Source organism: Rutidosis leptorrhynchoides, chromosome 1, assembly GCF_046630445.1.
Source record: "Rutidosis leptorrhynchoides isolate AG116_Rl617_1_P2 chromosome 1, CSIRO_AGI_Rlap_v1, whole genome shotgun sequence".
In the NCBI taxonomy this organism is placed as follows: domain Eukaryota; kingdom Viridiplantae; phylum Streptophyta; class Magnoliopsida; order Asterales; family Asteraceae; genus Rutidosis; species Rutidosis leptorrhynchoides.
The window spans coordinates 578849974-578876743 of NC_092333.1; positions in this window are offsets into that span (position 1 = coordinate 578849974).

A 26770-nucleotide genomic window follows, 5' to 3' on the forward strand; every position below is an offset into this window, starting at 1 on the left:
TATATATACATTTATATACACAAACGTATAATTATCATATATTGTATAGTTCGTGATATCATCGGTCAAACTAGACGGTCAAACGTTGTGTAAAACTCTTTTCGGAAATATAAGTCTCGACAATTTGGATTGCTTATCATGTTGGCAAGGTTTAATTTATGTAAATATTAATCTTATAAGTATAGAATGATCGAAAAAGTGCGGGTCGTTACAACATATATATCAAAGTATGTTCAAAATATATTTACAAAACTTTTAATATATTTTGATGTTTTAAGTTTATTAAGTCAGCTGTCCTCGTTAGTAACCTACAACTAGTTATCCACAGTTAGATGTACAGAAATAAATCGATAAATATTATCTTGAATCAATCCACGACCCAGTGTATACGTGTCTCAGTATTGATCACAACTCAAACTATATATATTTTGGAATCAACCTCAACCCTGTATAGCTAACTCCAACATTCACATATATAGTGTCTATGGTTGTTCCGAAATATATATAGATGTGTCGACATGATAGGTCGAAACATTGTATACGTGTCTATGTTATCTCAAGATTACATAATATACAATACAAGTTGATTAAGTTATGGTTGGAATAGATTTGTTACCAATTTTCACGTAGCTAAAATGAGAAAAATTATCCAATCTTGTTTTACCCATAACTTCTTCATTTTAAATCCGTTTTGAGTGAATCAAATTGCTATGGTTTCATATTGAACTCTATTTTATGAATCTAAACATAAAAAGTATAAGTTTGTAGTCGGAAAAATAAGTTACAAGTCATTTTTTGTAAAGGTAGTCATTTCAGTCGAAAGAACGACGTCTAGATGACCATTTTAGAAAACATACTTCAACTTTGAGTTTAACCATAATTTTTGGATATAGTTTCATGTTCATAATAAAAATCATTTTCTCAGAATAATAACTTTTAAATCAAAGTTTATCATAGTTTTTAATTAACTAACCCAAAACAGCCCGCGGTGTTACTACGACGGCGTAAATCCGGTTTTACGGTGTTTTTCGTGTTTCCAGGTTTTAAATCATTAAGTTAGCATATCATATAGATATAGAACATGTGTTTAGTTGATTTTAAAAGTCAAGTTAGAAGGATTAACTTTTGTTTGCGAACAAGTTTAGAATTAACTAAACTATGTTCTAGTGATTACAAGTTTAAACCTTCAAATAAGATAGCTTTATATGTATGAATCGAATGATGTTATGAACATCATTACTACCTTAAGTTCCTTGGATAAACCTACCGGAAAAGAGAAAAATGGATCTAGCTTCAATGGATCCTTGGATGGCTCGAAGTTCTTGAAGCAAAATCATGACACGAAAACAAGTTCAAGTAAGATCATCACTTGAAATAAGATTGTTATAGTTATAGAAATTGAACCAAAGTTTGAATATGATTATTACCTTGTATTAGAATGATAACCTACTGTAAGAAACAAATATTTCTTGAGGTTGGATGATCACCTTACAAGATTGGAAGTGAGCTAGCAAACTTGAAAGTATTCTTGATTTTATGAAACTAGAACTTTTGGAATTTATGAAGAACACTTAGAACTTGAAGATAGAACTTGAGAGAGATCAATTAGATGAAGAAAATTGAAGAATGAAAGTGTTTGTAGGTGTTTTTGGTCGTTGGTGTATGGATTAGATATAAAGGATATGTAATTTTGTTTTCATGTAAATAAGTCATGAATGATTACTCATATTTTTGTAATTTTATGAGATATTTCATGCTAGTTGCCAAATGATGGTTCCCACATGTGTTAGGTGACTCACATGGGCTGCTAAGAGCTAATCATTGGAGTGTATATACCAATAGTACATACATCTAAAAGCTGTGTATTGTACGAGTACGAATACGGGTGCATACGAGTAGAATTGTTGATGAAACTGAACGAGGATGTAATTGTAAGAATTTTTATTATGTAGAAGTATTTTGATAAGTGTCTTAAAGTCTTTCAAAAGTGTATGAATACATATTAAAACACTACATGTATATACATTTTAACTGAGTCGTTAAGTCATCGTTAGTCGTTACATGTAAATGTTGTTTTGAAACCTTTAGGTTAACGATCTTGTTAAATGTTGTTAACCCAATGTTTATAATATCAAAAGAGATTTTAAATTATTATATTATCATGATATTATGATGTACGAATATCTCTTAATATGATATATATACATTAAATGTCGTTACAATGATAATCGTTACATATATGTCTCGTTTCAAAATCATTAAGTTAGTAGTCTTGTTTTTACATATGTAGTTCATTGTTAATATACTTAATGATATGTTTACTTATCATAATATCATGTTAACTATATATATAACCATATATATGTCATCATATAGTTTTTACAAGTTTTAACGTTCGTGAATCACCGATCAACTTGGGTGGTCAATTGTCTATATGAAACCTATTTCAATTAATCAAGTCTTAACAAGTTTGATTGCTTAACATGTTGGAAACATTTAATCATGTAAATATCAATCTCAATTAATATATATAAACATGGAAAAGTTCGGGTCACTACAACAGACACCCTAATTGACGCGAATCCTAAAGATAGATCTATTGGGCCTAACAAACCCCATCCAAAGTACCGGATGCTTTAGTACTTCGAAATTTATATCATATCCGAAGGGAGTCCCGGAATGATGGGGATATTCTTATATATGCATCTTGTTAATGTCGGTTACCAGGTGTTCACCATATGAATGATTTTTATCTCTATGTATGGGATGTATATTGAAATATGAAATCTTGTGGTCTATTGTTACGATTTGATATATATAGGTTAAACCTATAACTCACCAACATTTTTGTTGACGTTTAAAGCATGTTTATTCTCAGGTGAATAGTATATTGAAATATGAAATCTTGTGGTCTATTGTTACGATTTGATATATATAGGTTAAACCTATAACTCACCAACATTTTTGTTGACGTTTAAAGCATGTTTATTCTCAGGTGAATATTAAGAGCTTCCGCTGTCGCATACTTAAATATGGACGAGATTTGGAGTCCATGCTTGTATGATATTGTGTAAAAACTGCATTCAAGAAACTTATTTCGTTGTAACATATTTGTATTGTAAACCATTATGTAATGGTCGCGTGTAAACAGGATATTTTAGATTATCATTATTTGATAATCTACGTAAAGCTTTTTAAACCTTTATTGATGAAATAAAGGTTATGGTTTGTTTTAAAATGAATGTAGTCTTTGAAAAACGTCTCATATAGAGGTCAAAACCTCACAACGAAATCAATTAATATGGAACATTTTTTATCAATAAGAACGGGACATTTCATCGTGCTCCATACAGACTAACTGTAGTGATCCGAACTTTTCCATGTTTATAGATATATATTAAATGAAATTGTTATTTACATGATTAAGTGTTTCCAACATGTTAAGCAATCAAACTTGTTAAGACTTGATTAATTGAAATAGGTTTCATATAGACAATTGACCACCCAAGTTGACCGGTGATTCACGAACGTTAAAACTTGTAAAAACTATATGATGACATATATATGGTTATATATATAGTTAACATGATATTATGATAAGTAAACATATCATTAAGTATATTAACACTGAACTACATATGTAAAAGCAAGACTACTAACTTAATGATTTTGAAACGAGACATATATGTAACGATTATCGTTGTAACGACATTTAATGTATATATATCATATTAAGAGATATTCATACATCATAATATCATGATAATATAATAATTTAAAATCTCATTTGATATTATAAACATTGGGTTAACAACATTTAACAAGATCGTTAACCTAAAGGTTTCAAAACAACACTTACATGTAACGACTAACGATGACTTAACGACTCAGTTAAAATGTATATACATGTAGTGTTTTAATATGTATTCATACACTTTTGAAAGACTTCAAGACACTTATCAAAATACTAATACTTAATAAAAATGCTTACAATTACATCCTCGTTCAGTTTCATCAACAATTCTACTCGTATGCACCCGTATTCGTACTCGTACAATACACAGCTTTTAGATGTATGTACTATTGGTATATACACTCCAATGATCAGCTCTTAGCAGCCCATGTGAGTCACCTAACACATGTGGGAACCATCATTTGGCAACTAGCATGAAATATCTCATAAAATTACAAAAATATGAGTAATCTTTCATGACTTATTTACATGAAAACAAAATTACATATCCTTTATATCTAATCCATACACCAACGACCAAAAACACCTACAAACACTTTAATTCTTCAATTTTCTTCATCTAATTGATCTCTCTCAAGTTCTATCTTCAAGTTCTAAGTGTTCTTCATAAATTCTACAAGTTCTAGTTTCATAAAATCAAGAATACTTCCAAGTTTGCTAGCTTACTTCCAATCTTGTAGATTGATCATCCAACCTCAAGAAATCTTTATTATTTACAGTAATATATCCTTCTAATATAAGGTAATACTCATATTCAAACTTTGGTTCAATTTCTATAACTATGACAATCTTATTTCGAGTGATGATCTTACTTGAACTTGTTTTCGTGTCATGATTCTGCTTAAAGAATTTCGAGCCATCCAAGGATCCGTTGAAGCTAGATCCATTTTTCTCTTTTCCAGTAGGTTTATCCAAGGAACTTAAGGTAGTAATGATGTTCATAACATCATTCGATTCATACATGAAAAGCTATCATATTCAAAGTGGTAAACTTGTAATCACTAGAACATAGTTTAGTTAATTCTAAACTTGTTCGCAAATAAAGTTAATCCTTCTAACTACACTTTTAAAATAAACTATACACATTTTCTATATCTATATGATATGCTAACTTAATGATTTAAAACCCGAAAACACGATAAACACCATAAAACCGGATTTACGCCGTCGTAGTTACAACCAGGGCTGTTTTGGTTTGGATAATTAAAAACTATGAAAAACATTGATTTAAAAGCTATACTTCTGGGAAAATGATTTTTCTTATGAACATGAAACCATATCCAAAAATCATGGTTAAACTCAAAGTGAAAGTATGTTTTTCAAAACAGTCATCAAGATGTCGTTCTTTCGACGGAAATGACTACCTCTTTCAAAAACGACTTGTAACTTGTATTTCCGACTATAAACCTATACCTTTTCTGTTTAGTTTCATAAAGTCAAGTTCAATACAAAACCGTGGCCACTTAAATCACTCAAAACGGATTAGAAACGAAGAAATGGCGAGCAAAACAAAATTGGTAAAAACTACTCATTTTAGCTACGTGAAAATTGGTAACAAATCTATTCCAACCATAACTTAATCAACTTGTATTGTATATTATGTAATTTTGAGATACCATAGACACGTATACAATGTTTCGACCTATCATGTCGACACATCTATATATATTTCGGAACAACCATAGACACTCTATATGTGAATGTTGGAGTTAGCTATACCGGGTTGAGGTTGATTCCAAAATATATATAGTTTGAGTTGTGATCAATACTGAGATATGTATACACTGGGTCGTGGATTGATTCAAGATTTATATATTAATTTATTCATGTACGATCAATTGTGGACTTCTAACATCGGACCGCTAACTGGACAACTAAAAATCATCAACACGTAATAAAGAAAATATTGTGAATATATTTCTATTATATTTTGATATATGTGTATATTGTTGTAGGTTCGTGAATCAACCCGTGGCCAAGTCAAATTCTCGACGAAGTGATATTTGGTGAAAGTGAGTTATAGTCCCACTTTTAAAATCTAATATTTTTTGGATGAGAATACATGCAGGTTTTATAAATGATTTACAGAATAGACACAAGTACGTGAAACTACATTCTATGGTTGAATTATCGAAATCGAATATGCCCCTTTTTATTAAGTCTGGTAATCTAAGAATTAGGGAACAGACACCCTAATTGACGCGAATCCTAAAGATAGATCTATTGGGCCTAACAAACCCCATCCAAAGTACCGGATGCTTTAGTACTTCAAAATTTATATCATATCCGAAGGGTGTCCCGGAATGATGGGGATATTCTTATATATGCATCTTGTTAATGTTAGTTACCAGGTGTTCACCATATGAATGATTTTTATCTCTATGTATGGGATGTATATTAAAATATGAAATCTTGTGGTCTATTATTACGATTTGATATATATAGGTTAAACCTATAACTCACCAACATTTTTGTTGACGTTTAAAGCATGTTTATTCTCAGGTGAATATTAAGAGCTTCCGCTGTCGCATACTTAAATAAGGACAAGATTTGGAGTCCATGCTTGTATGATATTGTGTAAAACCTGCATTCAAGAAACTTCTTTCGTTGTAACATATTTGTATTGTAAACCATTATGTAATAGTCGTGTGTAAACAGGATATTTTAGATTATCATTATGTGATAATCTACGTAAAGCTTTTTAAACCTTTATTGATGAAATAAAGGTGATGGTTTGTTTTAAAATGAATGCAGTCTTTGAAAAACGTCTCATATAGAGGTCAAAACCTCGCAACGAAATCAATTAATATGGAACGTTTTTAATCAATAAGAACGGGACATTTCAGTTGGCATCCGAGCGTTGGTCTTAGAGAACCAGAATTTTGCATTAGTGTGTCTTATCGAGTTTGTTAAGATGCATTAGTGAGTCTAGACTTCGACCGTGTTTACTTGAAAAATGATTGCTTAACAAATTTTGTTGGAAACTATATATTTTTAACATGTGAATATTATGTGATATATTAATCTCTTAACGCGTTTGATATTATGTGATAGATGTCTACCTCTAGAACAAGTCCCATTGACTCACCTAATAATAATAAATACTCAAATGTAAATTGGAATGATTCGTGGACTGATTCACAAGTTCCCGAAGAGTAACCGGAAGAAGAGTCGGAACCGGAAGGAGAATCGGAACCGGAAGAAGAATCGGAACCGGAAGAAGAAATAGAACCAGTGGGGGAAATAATAAAACGGTTAAGTAGAAGAAAATCCTCAACCAACCGACCAAAGTTAATTATGGTCAATGGTGTTTCCGCCAAGGAAGCAAAGTATTGGGAGGATTACCAATTCTCAAATGAATCGGATCCAGACAAGGATTCCGATGATGTTATAGAAATTACCCCGACACAATTTAATAAGGCAAAAGAGAACAATAAGGGAAAGGGCATAAAAATAGATAAATTTGATTCCAAACCCGATGAACTTTATATGTATCGTCAACACCCGTATTTCTTAAGTTGTGACAATAACCCGGGAACCTCTAAACCACCAGGTTTTTCTAAATCAATGTGGAAAATGACGGCTCGTATTAGAGAAACATCATATATCCCTAGAAACTTGGCAAAACGAACCAAAATCGAAGAAGAAGAAACGAGCGAGTCGGAATAAGATAGTTGTATTCGTGTGGTGTAATATATGTAATATAGTGTGCTTATGCTTTATGATATACGTAAAAATTGCTTGTATTAATAAGTATTTTTTTTATGAATCTAACTCTTGTCTATTTTACAGTATAAAAACAAAAAATGGATAGACAACCCAATATTTTAAGAGACCTACCCGGAGACATGATTGATGAAATCTTGTCTAGAGTCGGTCAGAATTCCTCGGCACAACTATTTAAGGCGAGATCAGTTTGTAAGACATTCGAAGAACGTTCCAAGAATGCCTTGATTTATAAAAGGCTTTCGTTCGAAAGATGGGGGATATCACATTGGGAAATCCATAAGTTACGATGTGTTTACTTTGACGCATATATTGCGGGGAACCCAAATGCTATTTTACGCAACGGGTTAAGAAATTATTTTGACTCAATATATCCGAATATAGGACTTCGTGATTTAGAAAAAGCGGCTAACATGCAACATAAAGAAGCATGTTATGCTTACGGGTTAGTAATGTTCGCTTCTCACCAAAGTGAGAACAAGAACATCGGGCTACAACTATTAAACAAAACGTTCCCACAAGTGACGGAGTCGGTAATTGGGGTAAGAAATGAGGTTTTTAGGTTATTAAGAGACTGTTGGTCATTACGTAACCTTCATCCTTTTGACGACGTTAAAACACATTGTCTTACTATCGGTCACAACGGTTATGTTCCACAAAACCAAGGTTGGGAAGTGGTATTAGTAAAACCAGAATGCATGACTTGTTTCTGGACGTATGAATTACGTGTCTTTATTGCCTTTGTTGAACGCCTTATTTATTAACTAGTATTATCTTCGTAACTACTTTGTATCAAAGTTTTATGTGCTATATTTCATGCTATATGTAAAAAAAAAAGCGGTATTGTAAGTTTGCAAGTTATTGTATAAAGGTTTGAATATGATATTTTTTTTTTTTGTGATTAGTTTTTCATATAGAATTGTAGTAGTTGAAATGGTATGTTAGCTACTAAGTATGAACTTAACGGAGGTACTACCCGAATTAAAGAGTATAAAACGCTAATATGAAGAAAGAGCTTTTATAAATAAGTTCATATTACGCTACAAAATACTATTGACTACTCTTGATATTCTATATGATTAACTCGTTTCATTGGACTATTTTGAAGGAAATGGCACCGACTACTCGACACACCTTGAATATGAGCGAAGAGGAATTTCGTGCCTTTCTTGCTTCAAACATAGCCGCAGTACAGGCTGCGCTACATACTGTCATAACCCGTCCTTAACCATAAGAACGCGTTAGATAACGTATGATTTCATTGCGAGGTATTGACCTCTATATGAGACATTTTTGAAAGAAAACTGCATATATTATACATTACAAACCATAACCATTATTTTTATTACAAGCTTAAGACAATAAAAAGAAGATTAACGTTTAGCGATAATCTTCGACTTACAAACTTTACAAATGATGACAACAACACGGTTTCTAGCATATTTTACAATACAACATCTCGGATATGCAGTTTTATTTTTGACACAAATATGAGTACGCATGATCCTGCTTAGATTCAACATAATGCAGCGGAAGCTTTAATTATCACCTGAGAATAAACATGTTTAAAAACGTCAACATAAAGTTGGTGAGATATAGGTTTAGTGCGCAGCAATATATATATATATATAGACCACAAGATTTCGTATATAAACATTTCAATAAAAATATTCTAAGTGGTTGAGCACTTGGTAACCATACTTAACATTTTCACGTCGCATATTCCCTTTAATATGAAATCTTACTACACCGTACCAAGTGTAGTCACAAAACGAAGTACTGTGCAACCGTTGAATACTGGTCGTCCAGTCCGGTTGGGGTTGTCAGGCCCGATAGATCTATCAACAGGATTCGCGTTTACAATACCGCTGTAAATATTAGTTACCAAGCTACAGGGAAGTATGCCAGTGGTACAACTCAACGTAGAACATATTTTTCAGTTACTTGTGTCCATATCGTAAAACATAAAATACATGTATTCTCATCCCGAAATATTTAGAGTTTAAAAGTGGGACTATATACTCACTCTTGTCTTGATGATATATATATTTTGACTCGGTCTTCCGGTTGATATCACGAACCTATCCATATATAATATATCAATATGTTTTCATTTTAAAACAAACGTTATATATATATATACTTGTTATACTTTTAATATTTTGAATATTTCCTTAGTCCGTAGTTAGCATTCCGATGTTAGTAATTCAATTTTTAATGGTTCATTTTTAGATGTTTAATATACCCGCAATAAACAAAACCCCCAACGAAATAAATAAAACCCCATCGTATATGTATTGGTCGAGATTAATCTTGACCCATGGTACCGGTGTTGTCAAATGACGTGTTGCGTACATAAAGTACCGGTGTTGTCAAATGACGTGTTGCGTACAAACACGGGATCTTATGATTAATCTTCTCGTATTGTTTACGGGTGATCCTGAACCATATAAAATTGAATTATAAGTACATATATATAAAATATCATGTTATCTTAGAAATATGTGATTTATATCATTTTTTTCCAATTGATCCCGTAGTTGAAATGATCTAGGATAACCAATTTTGTTTCGGTCATAGTTTCTTCGTTACAAATCCGTTTTCGTTGATTCAAATTGCCATCTTCTTGGATCGAGTTCTTCTTTAAGACTATGAACTGTAAATACCTTGGTTTGTATTCAAAATCATACGGCATAAGTGAAACATTAGTGAAACATATGAAGTTAAACATTTTTGTTACAACAAAATCATTTAATGACCATTTTTCTAAAAATACTTATACTTTGAAAAACCAAGTTTTACCTTGTTAAATTAGTATATACATAAGTTATATTACAGGTCTTGAAGTATTTTAAAAGTTAAGTTAGAAGGATCTATTTAGTTTGCAAACAAGTTTGAAAACATTCAAACTATGTTCTTGTTGTTAAACTTTTGTACCACAAAATAAGATAGCTATATATATATGAATTGAATAAGGTTATGAACATAGATTCTACCTCAAGTTCCTTGGATAAGTTTGCTGTAAAAGAGGAGTAAGAAGCTAGAATCAAAAGGGTGATAGAAGTGGATGAAAGATTGGTAGTAAGTTGGTGTTCTTGGAGGGTTTTCTTGAAGTGTTTTTGTATGGTTTTCTTATGGTGTTTTAGTATGGTTTTTGAAGCTAGATCTTTATGGAACTTTGCTGGATTGTTATGGAGTTTAGAGAGTAAGAAAGAGTGTGTGTTTTTAGTTAAGAGATTGAAGTAAAAATGAATCAAAAATGATGATACATATATACTCCTAAAAATGTGATCTTTAAGGATAACATGACAAAATTCTAGTTTGTATTTTGTTAATTAGTCAAGTAATCATCCAAAAGTAATTACCTAGCTCTAAGGGCATGAATAATGGCTGGTTAGGTGGTGATTTTGATGTGTATTTACTATTAGTAAATACGTATAGGAGCTAGGTATGATACGAGTACAAATACTCTAAATATACGTATAGAAATTTTGTGAAAAATGGAATGAGGATTCAAATATAGCTATCTTTTGTGAATATACTTATATGATTTTATGTATTTAAGTCTTTAAAAGTGATTAAATACATTACTTATACAATATATGTATAAACATTATAGTCTTAAGTATTTAAGTCAAATAACGTTACGTATTGTTATCGTTTTGAAAACTTAAGTTAGTAGTTTCAAAATACACATATAACTTGTTGTTATTAATACAAAATGAGATATTAAAACATTCATTAATCATGTTAAATATGTATATATACATATATATACACAAACATATAATTATCATATATTGTATAGTTCGTGATATCATTGGTCAAACTAGACGGTCAAACGTTGTGTAAAATTCTTTTCGGAAATATAAATCTCGACAATTTGGATTGCTTATCATGTTGGCAAGGTTTAATTTATGTAAATATTAATCTTATAAGTATAGTATGATCGAAAAAGTGCGGGTCGTTACATTACCTCCCCGTTAAATAAATTTCGTCCCGAAATTTTAAAATTGTACCTATTTTGCGTCATCGAGAAACAAATGCGGATACTTTCGTTTTATCTGATCCTCTCGTTCCCAAGTAAACTCGGGACCTCTTCTAGCATTCCAACGAACCTTAACAATCGGTATATTACTCTGTTTGAGCTGTTTAACTTCACGGTCCATGATTTCGATTGGTTCTTCGACGAATTGTAGTTTCTCGTCGACATGAATTTCTTCAAGAGGAATGGTGAGGTCTTCCTTTGCAAGACACTTCTTAAGGTTTGAGACGTGAAAGGTATTATGTACTCCGGCGAGTTGTTGCGGTAACTCGAGTCGATAAGCTACCGGTCCAATGCGTTCGATGATCTTGAACGGGCCTACGTACCTTGGGTTCAGTTTACCCCTTTTGCCGAAACGTATTACACCTTTCCAAGGTGACACCTTTAGCATAACCATGTCCCCGACCTGAAACTCTAATGGTTTCCTTCGAACATCGGCGTAGCTCTTTTGGCGACTACGGGCTGTTTTCAATCTCTCCTTGATTTGTACTATCTTCTCAGTCGTTTCGTGTATGATCTCGGGACCAGTTAATTGTCGATCTCCTACTTCATTCCAACAAATAGGAGATCTACACTTCCTTCCGTACAATGCTTCGAATGGCGCAGCTTTAATGCTCGCATGATAACTATTATTATACGAGAATTCTGCTAACGGTAGATATTTATCCCATCCGTTTCCAAAATCGATCACACATGCCCTGAGCATGTCTTCGAGAGTCTGAATCGTTCTTTCACTCTGTCCATCGGTTTGTGGATGATATGCGGTACTCATATCCAACCGAGTTCCTAGTGCCTCCTGTAGTGATTGCCAGAATTTTGAGGTAAATCTACTATCACGATCGGATATAATGGAAATAGGTATTCCATGCCTTGAAACAACTTCCTTTATATACAATCGTAATAGTTTCTCCATTCTATCCGTTTCCTTTATAGGCAAGAAATGTGCAGACTTGGTGAGACGATCAACAATCACCCAAATGGTGTCGTATCCCCAGGCAGTCTTTGGTAACTTCGTGATGAAATCCATGGTAATACCATCCCATTTCCATTCTGGGATTTCTGGTTGTTGAAGTAACCCTGACGGCTTTTGATGTTCTGCTTTGACTTTGGAACAAGTTAAACATTCCCCAACATATGTTGCAACGTCTGTTTTTAAATTAGGCCACCAATAATGCGTCTTAAGATCTTGGTACATCTTTCCAACTCCAGGATGTATCGAATATCTTGTCTTATGTGCCTCGTTCAATATCAATTTCCTTAATCCACCCAACTTCGGTACCCAAATACGATTTGCAAAATATCGAATTCCATCTTCCCGCATAACGAGTTGCTTCTCATACTTCTTCATTATTTCATTTCCTTTATTTTCTTTAGTAAGTGCTTCTCGTTGAACTTCTTTGATTTGTGAGTTGAGATTTAGGCGAATTTTTATATTCATTGCTCGAACTCGAATTGGTTCTCGTTCCTTTCTGCTTAAAGCATCGGCCACCACGTTCGCCTTTCCGGGATGATAACGAATTTCACAATCATAGTCGTTTATTAACTCGACCCACCTACGTTGCCTCATGTTCAATTGTTTCTGATCAAAAATATGTTGAAGGCTTTTATGATCAGTAAACACAGTGAATTTAACCCCATACAGGTAGTGTCTCCACATCTTCAATGCAAACACGACTGCTCCCAATTCTAGATCATGCGTCGTATAATTTCGCTCGTGAATCTTCAATTGTCGGGATGCGAATGCAATAACTTTCTTCCGTTGCATAAGAACACAACCAAAACCTTGTCGCGAAGCGTCACAATATATTTCAAAATCATCGTTCCCTTCAGGTAACGATAAAATAGGCGCCGTAGTTAACTTCTTCTTCAATAATTGAAATGCGTTCTCCTGCTCCGAGGTCCATTCGTATTTCTTCCCTTTTTGCGTTAACGCTGTCAACGGTTTAGCTATTCGGGAAAAATCTTGAATAAACCTTCTATAATAACCGGCTAAACCCAAAAATTGGCGTATCTGCATTGGTGTCTTAGGAGTCTCCCATTTTTCAATGGCTTCAATTTTTGCTGGATCAACCTGAATTCCTTTGCTACTAACAACGTGGCCAAGAAATTGTACTTCTTTCAACCAGAAAGCACACTTAGAAAATTTAGCATAAAGTTGTTCTTTTCTCAACAACTCCAGTATCAACCTTAAATGCTCTTCATGCTCTTGCTCACTCTCGGAATAGATAAGAATATCATCAATGAAAACGATAACAAACTTATCCAAATACGGACTACAAACTCGATTCATGAGGTCCATGAATACAGCTGGCGCATTTGTCAACCCAAACGGCATGACCAAAAATTCGTAATGACCATAACGTGTCCGAAAAGCAGTTTTCGGAATGTCCTCTTCTTTAACGCGTAGTTGATGATAGCCCGATCTTAAGTCGATTTTCGAATAAACACATGATCCTTGCAATTGATCAAATAAGTCATCAATTCTCGGTAGTGGATACCGATTCTTGATAGTTAACTTATTTAATTCACGATAGTCTATACACATCCTAAAAGATCCATCTTTCTTCTTAACAAACAAAATTGGAGCTCCCCACGGTGAAGTACTCGGTCGTATGAATCCACGGTCCAGTAATTCTTTTAACTGACTTTGAAGTTCTTTTAACTCGGACGGTGCAAGTCTATATGGAGCACGAGCCACTGGTGCAGCTCCTGGTACTAAATCTATTTGAAATTCTACCGATCTAAATGGAGGTAATCCCGGCAATTCTTCCGGAAAAACTTCGGGAAAATCTCTTGCCACAGGCATGTCATTGATGCACTTCTCTTCCTTTTCGACTTTATTACATGTGCTAAAATAGCGTAACATCCCTTTTCTAAACACTTTTTGGCTTTCAAACAGCTAATGAGTTTTAGCTTTGAATCACCCTTCTCTCCGTAAATCATCACCGGCATTTTATCCTTACCAGGAATACGAATTGCCTTCTTGGCACAAACAACTTCCGCTCCTACTTTGGACATCCAGTCCATGCCGACTATTACATCAAAACTTCCTAATTCTACGGGTATCAAATCAATCTTAAATGTTTCTCCGGCTAAATTTATCTTACAATCACGACAAATTTTATCGGCTTTAATTAGTTTACCATTAGCTAACTCAATCATGTACTTAGCATCTAGAGGTAATGATGAACAATTCAATTTAGTGTAAAAATTTATACACACGTAACTTCTATCGGCGCCAGTATCAAATAAAATAGATGCTGATAAGTTATTAATGGTAAACGTACCCGTAACAAGCTCCGGGTCTTCTCGTGCCTCTCTAGCATTAATAACAAACGCTCTTCCACGTGCAGGTCCGCCATTCTGATTCGGGCACTGACTCTTATAGTGACCTTGTTTTCCACAACCAAAACAAGTAATGGTAGCCAAAGCAGTTCTATTTGCGTTGGTGGCAGGAGTCTTGTTGCCATTTGTAACGAGAGCCTTACAATCTTCCGCAAGATGACCTTGTCGATTACACTTGGTGCATAACACACTACAGTAACCAAAGTGATGTTTGTGGTAACGGTTGCATAAAGGACTTTGTCCTTTATAACCAAAACCTGAACCACTACTCGCACCTTTTGTGGTTTCTTGTTTCTTATAAGGTTGTTGTTGGTTACCTCGATCATAACTTCCATTCCACTTTTTCTTGTTTCCCAATACCTTCACCTCAGTATTGAATGCTTTCTTGTCCAAAATGACCTGATCCATTAGCTCGTTCGCCATGGTTATAGCTTCATGAATTGTCTTAGGTTTCGATGCTGTAACATTTGCCTTGACCTTTTTGGGCAAACCAGCTTTGTACATTTCAATCTTCCGTTCTTCGGTTGGAACCAATTCAGGACATAGCAAAACTAATTCCATGAATCGCTGGTTGTAGTTGGTGATTTCAGTACCAACCACCTTCAAACTTCGTAACTCATCTTCTAACTTAATAACCTCATTCCTTGGACAATACTCGGTGATTATCATTGCTTTGAATTCTTCCCATGGAGTATCATAAGCTACATCTCCTCCTACCGCCTTCACATAATTCTTTCACCATGTGAGTGCACTATCTTGTAAAGTGCACGATGCAAACTTGGTCATGTCTTTTTCATCACAACCACTGATTTTGAACACCGTCTCCATCTTTTCTATCCATCGGGTTAAACCGATAGGTCCTTCCGTTCCACTGAATGATGATGGCTTGCAAGCTTGGAACGTCTTGTAGGAGCATCCTACACGAGGATTTGGGTTAACTGCAGCAGCTCTTGCAGCCTCAACCCATAACATTCTGTCGTTCACTCGCTGGTTGATGAGTTCCTCGAGTTCTTGTTCCGTCATTCGATTCAATCGCGCCATTTCCTAATGAAAGAAAATAATTATTCACATGGAATATTATAGATGTAGTGTGTATTTATAGTACATTTATAGCTTGTTAATAATATGAACCAGGTATTATTATAAAAGCCTTTTCTTCTTATTAGCGTTTTATAATTATATCTTGGGTAGTACCTACCCGTTAATGTTCATACTTAATAGCTTAGTACAGAATCAATTACTACAATCTAAATAATACTTAACCATGGAAAATTATTGCATTTCATACTTCAATATTTTACATATGCTTATCTTACATCGAACATTAAGCAAACCACACTATTAATATTATACAAAACATTATTCGGTTCCATGGTTTGACACAGCAGCGCATCGTTCGGTCTATTTTCTAGGGCGTTTAGTTCCAATGAATGGCCTAACGCTTATCCTAGCTGTCTGCCTACGTTTTGGCTGAGGAGCCGAAGAACTAGATGCGGGGATAGCACTAATAGGAATAGCGGGAATAGGGGTGGTAGTGTTGAGTGGAATTGGTGCTACGTCATTCTCACTAAGTTCGGGATTTAAATTTTCTAATTCATTCGCTTTTCGTTTCTTTCCTTGATCGAATTTTTCTTTCGTAATTTCTAGTATTTCTTCCTCGGGTTCACTTTCTTCTTCGGGTTCACTTTCCTCTTCGGGTTCACTTTCCTCCTCGGGTTCACTTTCCGATATTTCTATAGTTGGTTCATCCGGAAATTGTGAGTCTTCCCCAAGGATATCATTTTCGTCATCGGACAGGTTAATGACTGGAACGCCATCTGAAGATTCTGATTCGGAGTCGTTGATTGTGATAACAATTTTTGAGCTCGACATCTATCACACAACAACTAACCCATTAGTACTTATATAATATTTACATATAAATTTTAACCAACAGTGATAAGCAATGGTTTTTTTTTTTTTTTTAAATCAGACCCGGTCAAAGTCCAGACTTTACTAATGTATCCTAACGACTTCTCGGTTAGACACACTAATGCAAACCTGGTTCGCTAAAACCTGGCTCTGATACCACATGTCATAACCCGTCCTTAACCATAAGAACGCGTTAGATAACGTATGATTTCATTGCGAGGTATTGACCTCTATATGAGACATTTTTGAAAGAAAACTGCATATATTATACATTACAAACCATAACCATTATTTTTATTACAAGCTTAAGACAATAAAAAGAAGATTAACGTTTAGCGATAATCTTCGACTTACAAACTTTACAAATGATGACAACAACACGGTTTCTAGCATATTTTACAATACAACATCTCGGATATGCAGTTTTATTTTTGACACAAATATGAGTACGCATGATCCTGCTTAGATTCAACATAATGCAGCGGAAGCTTTAATTATCACCTGAGAATAAACATGTTTAAAAACGTCAACATAAAGTTGGTGAGATATAGGTTTAGTGCGCAGCAATATATATATATAGACCACAAGATTTCGTATATAAACATTTCAATAAAAATATTCTAAGTGGTTGAGCACTTGGTAACCATACTTAACATTTTCACGTCGCATATTCCCTTTAATATGAAATCTTACTACACCGTACCAAGTGTAGTCACAAAACGAAGTACTGTGCAACCGTTGAATACTGGTCGTCCAGTCCGGTTGGGGTTGTCAGGCCCGATAGATCTATCAACAGGATTCGCGTTTACAATACCGCTGTAAATATTAGTTACCAAGCTACAGGGAAGTATGCCAGTGGTACAACTCAACGTAGAACATATTTTTCAGTTACTTGTGTCCATATCGTAAAACATAAAATACATGTATTCTCATCCCGAAATATTTAGAGTTTAAAAGTGGGACTATATACTCACTCTTGTCTTGATGATATATATATTTTGACTCGGTCTTCCGGTTGATATCACGAACCTATCCATATATAATATATCAATATGTTTTCATTTTAAAACAAACGTTATATATATATATACTTGTTATACTTTTAATATTTTGAATATTTCCTTAGTCCGTAGTTAGCATTCCGATGTTAGTAATTCAATTTTTAATGGTTCATTTTTAGATGTTTAATATACCCGCAATAAACAAAACCCCCAACGAAATAAATAAAACCCCATCGTATATGTATTGGTCGAGATTAATCTTGACCCATGGTACCGGTGTTGTCAAATGACGTGTTGCGTACATAAAGTACCGGTGTTGTCAAATGACGTGTTGCGTACAAACACGGGATCTTATGATTAATCTTCTCGTATTGTTTACGGGTGATCCTGAACCATATAAAATTGAATTATAAGTACATATATATAAAATATCATGTTATCTTAGAAATATGTGATTTATATCATTTTTTTCCAATTGATCCCGTAGTTGAAATGATCTAGGATAACCAATTTTGTTTCGGTCATAGTTTCTTCGTTACAAATCCGTTTTCGTTGATTCAAATTGCCATCTTCTTGGATCGAGTTCTTCTTTAAGACTATGAACTGTAAATACCTTGGTTTGTATTCAAAATCATACGGCATAAGTGAAACATTAGTGAAACATATGAAGTTAAACATTTTTGTTACAACAAAATCATTTAATGACCATTTTTCTAAAAATACTTATACTTTGAAAAACCAAGTTTTACCTTGTTAAATTAGTATATACATAAGTTATATTACAGGTCTTGAAGTATTTTAAAAGTTAAGTTAGAAGGATCTATTTAGTTTGCAAACAAGTTTGAAAACATTCAAACTATGTTCTTGTTGTTAAACTTTTGTACCACAAAATAAGATAGCTATATATATATGAATTGAATAAGGTTATGAACATAGATTCTACCTCAAGTTCCTTGGATAAGTTTGCTGTAAAAGAGGAGTAAGAAGCTAGAATCAAAAGGGTGATAGAAGTGGATGAAAGATTGGTAGTAAGTTGGTGTTCTTGGAGGGTTTTCTTGAAGTGTTTTTGTATGGTTTTCTTATGGTGTTTTAGTATGGTTTTTGAAGCTAGATCTTTATGGAACTTTGCTGGATTGTTATGGAGTTTAGAGAGTAAGAAAGAGTGTGTGTTTTTAGTTAAGAGATTGAAGTAAAAATGAATCAAAAATGATGATACATATATACTCCTAAAAATGTGATCTTTAAGGATAACATGACAAAATTCTAGTTTGTATTTTGTTAATTAGTCAAGTAATCATCCAAAAGTAATTACCTAGCTCTAAGGGCATGAATAATGGCTGGTTAGGTGGTGATTTTGATGTGTATTTACTATTAGTAAATACGTATAGGAGCTAGGTATGATACGAGTACAAATACTCTAAATATACGTATAGAAATTTTGTGAAAAATGGAATGAGGATTCAAATATAGCTATCTTTTGTGAATATACTTATATGATTTTATGTATTTAAGTCTTTAAAAGTGATTAAATACATTACTTATACAATATATGTATAAACATTATAGTCTTAAGTATTTAAGTCAAATAACGTTACGTATTGTTATCGTTTTGAAAACTTAAGTTAGTAGTTTCAAAATACACATATAACTTGTTGTTATTAATACAAAATGAGATATTAAAACATTCATTAATCATGTTAAATATGTATATATACATATATATACACAAACGTATAATTATCATATATTGTATAGTTCGTGATATCATTGGTCAAACTAGACGGTCAAACGTTGTGTAAAATTCTTTTCGGAAATATAAATCTCGACAATTTGGATTGCTTATCATGTTGGCAAGGTTTAATTTATGTAAATATTAATCTTATAAGTATAGTATGATCGAAAAAGTGCGGGTCGTTACACATACCAATAATAACCTTGGATCTAGCAGTACAGGAAATCGTGTAGGATGCACCTACAAAGAATTCACTGCCTGCAAACCTTTGGAATTTGATGGAACCGAAGGACCGATCGGATTGAAACGGTGGACCGAGAAGGTCGAATCGGTGTTTGCCATAAGTAAGTGTACTGAAGAGGAAAAGTGAAGTACGCTACGCATACCTTCACAGGTTCTGCGTTAACATGGTGGAATACCTATCTAGAGCAAGTGGGACAAGATGATGCTTACGCACTACCGTGGTCAGCATTCAAGCACTTGATGAACGAGAAGTACCGTCCCAGAACCGAGGTCAATAAGCTCAAGACAGAACTTAGAGGGTTACGAACCCAAGGATTTGATATTACCACGTACGAAAGACGATTCACAGAATTATGCCTATTGTGTCCGGGAGCGTTCGAAGATGAGGAAGAGAAGATCGACGCATTTGTGAAAGGATTACCGGAAAGAATCCAAGAAGATATAAGTTCACACGAGCCCGCCTCCATTCAACAGGAATGTACAATGGCTCACAAACTAGTGAACCAGATTGAAGAAAGAATTAAAGAACAGACTGCTGAAGAGGCCAATGTGAAGCAAGTCAAAAGAAAGTGGGAGGAAAACAGTGATAAGAATCACCAATACAACAACAGCAGCAATTACAACAATAATCGCAACAACTATCCCAACAATCGCAACATCAATCGCAACTACAACAAACGGCCCAACAACAACAACAACAACAACAACAACAACAACAACAACAACAACAACAACAACAACAACAACAACAACAACAACAACTACAACAATCATCCCAACAACAATAATAACTACAACAACAAAAACAATCAGAAGCAGCTATGCCAAAGGTGTGAAAAGTATCACTCGGGGTTCTGCACCAAATTTTGCAACAAGTGTAAAAGAAATGGTCAAAGCGCGGTGAAGTGTGAGGTCTACGGACCAGGGGTTAACAGAACGAAAGGAAAAAATGGTGTCGGAATGAGTAATGGCGGAGCAAGTAGTGTCGGAGCAAGTTATGCCAATGTAGTTTGTTATAAATGTGGAAAACAGGGCCACATTATTAGAAATTACCTGAACCAGGAGAACACGAATGGACAAGGCCGCGGAAGAGTTTTCAATATTAATGCGGCAGAGGCACAAGAAGACCCAGAGCTTGTTACGGGTACGTTTCTTATTGACAATAAATCTGCTTATGTTTTATTTGATTTGGGTGCGGATAGAAGCTATATGAGTAGAGATTTTTGTGCTAAATTAAGTTGTCCATTGATGCCTTTGGATAGTAAATTTTTACTCGAATTAGCAAATGGTAAATTAATTTCAGCAGATAATATATGTCGGAATTGAGAAATTAAACTGGTTAGCGAAACATTTAAGATTGACTTAATACCAGTAGAGTTAGGGAGTTTTGATGTAATAATCGGTATGGACTGGTTGAAAGAAGTGAAAGCAGAGATCGTTTGTTACAAAAATGCAATTCGCATTATACGAGAAAAAGGAAAACCCTTAATGGTGTACGGAGAAAAGGGCAAAACGAAGCTACATCTTATTAGTAATTTCAAGGCACAAAAACTAATAAGAAAAGGTTGCTATGCTGTTCTAGCACACGTCGAGAAAGTACAAACTGAAGAAAAGAGCATCAATGATGCTCCCGTCGCAAAAGAATTTCCCGATGTATTTCCGAAAGAATTATCGGGATTACCCCCACATCGATCCGTTGAATTTCAAATAGATCTTGTACCAGGAGCTGCACCAATAGCTCGTGCTCCTTACAGACTCGCACCCAGCGAGATGAAAGAACTGCAAAGCCAATTACAAGAACTTTTAGAGCGAGGTTTCATTCGACCAAGCACATCACCGTGGGGAGCTCATGTTTTGTTTGTCAAGAAGAAAGATGGTACATTCAGGTTGTGTATCGACTACCGAGAGTTGAACAAACTTACCATCAAGAACCGCTACCCACTACCGAGAATCGACGACTTATTTGATCAACTACAAGGCTCGTCTGTTTATTCAAAGATTGACTTACGTTCCAGGTATCATCAAATGTGGGTGAAAGAAGATGATATTCCAAAGACTGCTTTCAGAACACGTTACGGTCATTACGAGTTTATGGTCATGCCGTTTGGTTTAAGTAATGCACCAGCTGTGTTCATGGACCTTATGAACCGAGTGTGTGGACCATACCTTGACAAGTTTGTCATTGTTTTCATTGATGACATACTTATTTACTCAAAGAATGACCAAGAACACGGTGAACATTTGAGAAAGGTGTTAGAAGTATTGAGGAAGGAAGAATTGTACGCTAAGTTTTCAAAGTGTGCATTTTTGGTTGGAAGAAGTTCAATTCCTCGGTCACATAGTGAACAAAGAAGGTATTAAGGTGGATCCGGCAAAGATAGAAACTGTTGAAAAGTGGGAAACCCCGAAAACTCCGAAACACATACGCCAGTTTTTAGGACTAGCTGGTTACTACAGAAGGTTCATCCAAGACTTTTCCAGAATAGCAAAACCCTTGACTGCATTAACGCATAAAGGGAAGAAATTTGAATGGAAGGATGAACAAGAGAAAGCGTTTCAGTTATTGAAGAAAAAGCTAACTACGGCACCTATATTGTCATTGCCTGAAGGGAATGATGATTTTGTGATTTATTGTGATGCATCAAAGCAAGGTCTCGGTTATGTATTAATGCAATGAACGAAGGTGATTGCTTATGCGTCTAGACAATTGAACATTCACGAACAAAATTATACGACGCATGATTTGGAATTAGGCGCGGTTGTTTTTGCATTAAACACTTGGAGGCACTACTTATATGGGGTCAAAAGTATTATATATACCGACTACAAAAGTCTTCAACACATATTTAATCAGAAACAACTGAATATGAGGCAGCGTAGGTGGATTGAATTATTGAATGATTACGACTTTGAGATTCGTTACCACCCGGGGAAGGCAAATGTGGTAGCCGACGCCTTGAGCAGGAAGGACAGAGAACCCATTCGAGTAAAATCTATGAATATAATGATTCACAATAACCTTACTAGTCAAATAAAGGAGGCGCAACAAGGAGTTTTAAAAGAGGGAAATTTAAAGGATGAAATACCCAAAGGATCGGAGAAGCATCTTAATATTCGAGAAGACGGAACCCGGTATAGGGCTGAAAGGATTTGGGTACCAAAATTTGGAGATATGAGAGAAATGGTACTTAGAGAAGCTCATAAAACCAGATACTCAATACATCCTGGAACGGGGAAGAAGTACAAGGATCTCAAGAAACATTTTTGGTGGCCGGGTATGAAAGCCGATATTGCTAAATACGTAGGAGAATGTTTGGCGTGTTCTAAGGTCAAAGCTGAGCATCAGAAACCATCAGGTCTACTTCAACAACCCAAAATCCCGGAATGGATATGGGAAACCATTACCATGGATTTCATCACTAAATTGCCAAGGACTGCAAGTGGTTTTGATACTATTTTGGTAATAGTTGATCGTCTCACCAAATCATCACACTTCCTGCCAATAAGAGAAGATGACAAGATGGAGTAGTTAGCACGACTGTATTTGAAGGAAGTCGTCTCCAGACATGGAATACCAATCTCTATTATCTCTGATAGGGATGGCAGATTTATTTCAAGATTCTGACAGACATTACAGCAAGCATTAGGAACTCGTCTAGACATGAGTACTGCCTATCATCTACAAACTGATGGGCAGAGCAAAAGGACGATACAAACGCTTGAAGACATGCTACAAGCATGTGTTATTAATTTCGAAAACAGTTGGGATCGACATCTACAGTTAGCAGAATTTTTCTACAACAACAGCTACCATTCAAGCATTGAGATGGCGCCGTTTGAAGCACTTTATGGTAGAAAGTGCAGGTCTCCGATTTGTTGGAGTGAAGTGGGGGATAGACAGATTACGGGTCCGGAGATAATACAAGAAACTACCGAGAAGATCATTCAAATTCAACAACAGTTGAAAACCGCCCAAAGTTGACAAAAGAGCTACGCTGACATTAAAAGAAAAGATATAGAATTTGAAATTGAAGAGATGGTCATGCTTAAAGTTGCACCTTGGAAAGGTGTTGTTCGATTTGGTAAACGAGGGAAATTAAATCCAAGGCATATCGGACCATTCAAGATTATTGATCGTGTCGGACCAGTAGCTTACCGACTTGAGTTACCTCAACAACTCGCGGCTGTACACAACACTTTCCATGTCTCGAATTTGAAGAAATGTTTTTCTAAAGAAGATCTCACTATTCCGTTAGATGAAATCCAAATCAACGAAAAACTTCAATTCATCGAAGAACCCGTCGAAATAATGGATCGTGAGGTTAAAAGACTTAAGCAAAACAAGATACCAATTGTTAAGGTTCGATGGAATGCTCGTAGAGGACCCGGGTTCACCTGGAACGAGAAGATCAGATGAAGAAGAAATACCCGTATTTATTTCCAGAAGATACGTCAACACCTCCAAATGCTTAAAATTTCGGGACGAAATTTATTTAACGGGTAGGTACTGTAGTGACCCGAACTTTTCCATGTTTATAGATATATAATAAATGAAATTGTTATTTACATGATTAAGTGTTTCCAACATGTTAAGCAATCAAACTTGTTAAGACTTGATTAATTGAAATAGGTTTCATATAGACAATTGACCACCCAAGTTAACCGGTGATTCACGAACGTTAAAAGTTGTAAAAACTATATGATGACATATATATGGTTATATATATAGTTAACATGATATTATGATAAGTAAACATATCATTAAGTATATTAACACTGAACTACATATGTAAAAGCAAGACTACTAATTTAATGATTTTGAAACGAGACATATATGTAACGATTATCGTTGTAACGACATTTAATGTATATATATCATATTAAGAGATATTCATACATCATAATATCATGATAATATAATAATTTAAAATCTCATTTGATATTATAAACATTGGGTTAACAACATTTAACAAGATCGTTAACCTAAAGGTTTCAAAACAACACTTACATGTAACGACTAACGATGACTTAACGACTCAGTTAAAATGTATATACATGTAGTGTTTTAATATGTATTCATACACTTTTGAAAGACTTCAATACACTTATCAAAATACTTCTACTTAACAAAAATGCTTACAATTACATCCTCATTCAGTTTCATCAACAATTCTACTCGTATGCACCCTATTCGTACTCGTACAATACACAACTTTTAGATGTATGTACTATTGGTATATTGATGTGGTAGCGGAGTGTATATAAAATAGCTATTAATTTTTTAGCAGGAAATACTATTAAATACGATACAATTTTACACAAGATATTTATTTATTTAGAGAATGGATATACTTAAACCTTGCTACAACACTTATAGGCAGTGTACCTAATCGTAGAGTAGTATAGTTTTTAGTAAGTCCGGTTCGTTCCACAGGGAAAATCTTTAAACAAAGCTTAACGCTATATTAGTTTACTTTTGTAAAAATACAAATATATATATAAGTAATATTATTATTATAAAGGGGGGTTTTTACCGTTTAATGACCGGTTTGTCGATTTTAAAACTTTAGTCGCAGTTAAAACCAAATATAAAATAATAAATAAATATAAGACTTAATTTAAAGCGTAAAGTAAATAACGATAATGAAATTGCGATTAATAAAAGTGCGATAAAATAAACTTGCGATAATTAAAAAGTACGATAATTAAAAGTGCAATTAAATACAATAACAATAAAAATGCGATAATTAGAAGTGCAATTAAATATAAAATAAAGGAAATTAAATATGAAATAAAAGAATTATGCTTATTTAAACTTCCGTAATCATGATGGTTGACTTGTTGATTTTAGTTTTATGCCCATGGGTTAATTGTCCTTTGTCCTGGATTATTTAATATGTCCATCTAGTTTTTGTCCATAACAGTCCATCAGTCATAAATATAAAGTGCGAGTGTCCTCGTCAAATTATCATTATACCCGAAGTTAAATATTCCAACTAATTGGGGACTTAAACTGTAACAAGATTTTAATACTTTGTTTAATAATTACACCAGGATGTCGACTGAGTGTAACCCAAGGTTTTAATATTTTGTTATCAATTATACCAAGTGTCCTTGTACATAATTTCACCCATGTTTTAATTATTCTAGTGGCTATTAATCCATTCTCGTGTCCGGTTAAATGAACGATTATTCGTACATATAAATACCCAGCCCATCGTGTCCGATCGAGTGTATATGGTAATTTATAGGGACGCCCAATTGTAAATCTTTATATTAACATTAACAAACTATCATTTAGTTAAACAAATATAAAGCCCATTAATAGCCCATAGTCTAATTTCCACAAGTGTCGTTCTTTTGTCCAAACCCCAATTATGGTACAAAGCCCAATTACCCAATTTTAGTAATTAGCCCAACATCATGATTATTTCGAATTAAATAAGCATAATAATAACTTAGCTACGAGACATTAAATTAAAAAGGTTGAACATAACTTACAATGATTAAAAATAGCGTAGCATTACACGGACAGAATTTCGACTTACACCCTTACAACATTCGCTAACATACCCTTATTATTAGGATTTAAAATTAAAATTAAAATTAAAATATAAATATAAATATTTACGTATAGATATAGAGAGGATGGATATATGATATTTTTTTTGCGATCAGAATTCGTTTGCTTTTACAGGGAGTTTTAGTTTTTGGGGCTCCGCGACTTGCGGCCTTTTCTGCCTTTAAACTCCGCGAGTCGCGGAGTGTGAAATTCCAGCTCACCAACTTTGGAGTCTTTCTTGCCGACGGATTTTTTTATTTATATAATATATAAATAATTATAAGAATTATTTAAATATTATATTATATTTATGTGCATAGGTGACTTGTAATTTTTAGTCCGTTGCGTCGAGCGTTGAGAGTTGACTCTGGTCCCGGTTCCGGATTTTCGAACGTCCTTGCGTACAATTTAATATCTTGTACTTTGCGTTTTGAATCTTGTACTCTTGTAA